General features: G+C 40.0%; 1 long non-coding RNA gene across 1 annotated transcript; it reads right to left on the reverse strand.

Moving 5' to 3' along the window:
- Positions 1–906: 906 nt before the first annotated feature.
- Positions 907–1,353, reverse strand: LOC144753653 (uncharacterized). The gene is made up of 3 exons (XR_013594457.1): positions 1,249–1,353; positions 1,074–1,155; positions 907–979 (listed from the first exon to the last, which is right to left on the reverse strand). It is a non-coding gene; the product is annotated as an uncharacterized LOC144753653 (long non-coding RNA).
- Between the last annotated feature and the right edge of the window lie 1,397 nt (positions 1,354–2,750).

Raw genomic sequence — 2,750 nt, forward strand, 5'->3', positions numbered from 1 at the left:
ATAGAAACCTTCTCAGGAGTCCCACTGATACTTGGTCCTTTTAAACCAACAAAGAAGAAATTGGCACAGAAGCTGAAATATAAAAAGAACATCTTTATTAACCTCAAATGAGGAAGACTACGTCTCACAGAAGTCTTAGCAACTGAATGAGGCAATCTGAGGAGTACAGAAAACAGAGGCCTTATATATGCTTAGGGTTACATAGTCTTTTTTTTTTTTTTGCAAAAAAACGGAGTTTGGTCCTGGGACAGGGGGTCAACTGGACCGTAATATAATAAAACAAAATAATAAAACAAAAACAATGTTGTCCCCCAGGATAATTTTCTCTCACAACTTTGAGACTACAAACAAGGGAAAAAAACCTATTGTTTGTATGGGTTATTTTATTCAAACCCTTTTAGAAATTTTTTATTAAATCATTTTGAAAGGCATTTTTACGGTTGAGAAAAACACTACTTACAAACATTTACACTATTTACAGCTATCATACAAACAATTCTAAACACAAAACAATAACTATGTACAAATGAATCCACAGTTATAAACAAGCTTCTTTTACAATAAGAAAAACAACAATTCTGTTCGCACAAATAATCAATCTTTGTGAAAAATACAACTTATTAGAAAGCCCAACCAGGGTCAAAACAACAGGAAGAGGCAACAGAAAAATCACTTTGTACTCAACAATCAGTTACAGTTGACAAATGACTGTTAACTTTGCTCAATCAAAAGTGCCTATTCGCCGTTATGCCGACGCGTTTCAAATCTGGATGAAATCACAGATTCTCTTCAGGGCTCTGTCAGTGTGGTATTCTATAAAGATAAAGGAAGCTTGATTTAGCCACTATTTACAAAGATTGAGGACCTCCCCCTAGAACACAGGGACAGAAGTCGCAGGTTTTTTACCTTTTCATATGGATAACGCGATCCCGCGGTCCAATCATTCAAATAGAGAGGGGCCTTTTATTATGCAGAGGTTCTGTTAAAAAGATTATGAGAAAGGGATTTAATACCAAGCCTCTCAGAGACGTGCAGGTAGATGGTCCCACAATTTCAAAGCACACATTCCGTACCTTAAATTGTTTAAAACGGGGGCACCACTAGTTATTTTCTCCAAACATGGTTCTTCCGCTGTGTACTCATTAACGCTGCCGCCTGAAAAGCAACAGACATGTGCTGTACTTACTAAATGACCGTTCACTTTGCTAGCTCGATCTAAAACAGCGGTTTGCCTAACTGTTGGCGTACCTGGGTTTCTTTCTGAGGGGCAGTGAGTGATTTTGCTGTTATGCCGGACTCTCGCTGATGGGCGGGGATGCCTCCGCGGTATAACACTGCGTGCTTCAATCTCGCTTCGATCTGAAATAATTATATTGAAATTGTAAAGCGCGAAGAAGCTACTTGTCTACCATCTACAGGAGACGCGCCAACACTCACCTCTCTTTCCAACCACGTACCAGGAAATGCGAACTCATTGGTGGAAAACCACCATGTGAGGCAACTACTTCATAGCTAATCCGCCGCTGAGCATTGTGGACTTTGTAGTTAAACAGATACTTCAAGTTTATAGGCGGGAAATCTCAGATAAAGAGTTGAGCCCCGTTTGGGTACTATTGAATTTTAGTATCAAATACGCTTCTTTTCTCAGAAGCATTTCATCGCTGTTTCCACTCAAATTAGTTTGATTCAAGTTGAACAGCACAGTCCACTTGAACTCATTTTCCCCATGATTTTGATCAATAAAGTGTTGGACAAGGGGCGCTGTGAGCACTCTGTTCTTAATGCGTGACCTATGTTGCGTCATGCGTGTGTTGGCCTGTTGGTTTGTTTTACCTATATAAATTTTAGGACAAGGGCAAATAATAGCGTACACCACGTTTTTAGTTCTACAATTCGTGAAGTTCGAATGGGTCCACGTTGTAGTAGTGTGGCAGAAAGTTTTCCCTTCAATCGTTGTATCGCAAGCGATACAATTCCCACATCTATGGTGGCCCTCGATTGGTTTCAGTCCCCATTTGGACAATAAGTCGCTTTTTGGTTTTGGTATTCTAATGTCTGCGCGAACTAATTGTTGGCCAATATTCTGGGTTTTTTTAAAGGCAAATATTGGGCGGGGAAATGGCATTTCCAATTGTTCTAACAAATGCCAATGTTTCAAAACCATCTGTCGAATTTTGTGAGTTTCCGCACAAAACGTGGTAACGCAAACTAAGCTTTCAAGTTCACGCTTCTGTTTTTTCTCAAAGAGACATTCTCTTGGTGTATAACGAGCCCTCTTAAACGAATGCTTAAGTAATTTACTTGGGTAGCCTCGTTTGACCAAATCATTGCAAAACTGTTGGCCATGTTCCTCGAACTGGTCAATTTCTGAACAATTTCGCCGAATTCTGAGGAGTTGTCCATAAGGCAAGTTCGCCCTCAGGTTTATTGGGTGCGAACTGCCATAATGAAGGATGGTGTTTTTATCCGTTTTCTTCCTGAAAAGTGATGATTTCAAGATGCCTCCCACATTACTCATTTCAACATCAAGAAAGGTCATTTTAACGTTACTTGAATCTAGTGAGAATTGTATGTCACGATGTCTCGAATTTATCCATTGGTGAAAGTTACTCAAGTCGGCGGGGCTCCCCTGCCACAGGAGCCACACGTCGTCGATGTAACGATACCAATGCATTATATTTTGTGAGTAGGGGTTGTTTGTCTCTATGAATCTTTTTTCATATTCCGCCATATAAAGGACGGCCATTTCA

Source organism: Lissotriton helveticus, chromosome 5_1 (assembly GCF_964261635.1).
Source record: "Lissotriton helveticus chromosome 5_1, aLisHel1.1, whole genome shotgun sequence".
Taxonomy (NCBI): domain Eukaryota; kingdom Metazoa; phylum Chordata; class Amphibia; order Caudata; family Salamandridae; genus Lissotriton; species Lissotriton helveticus.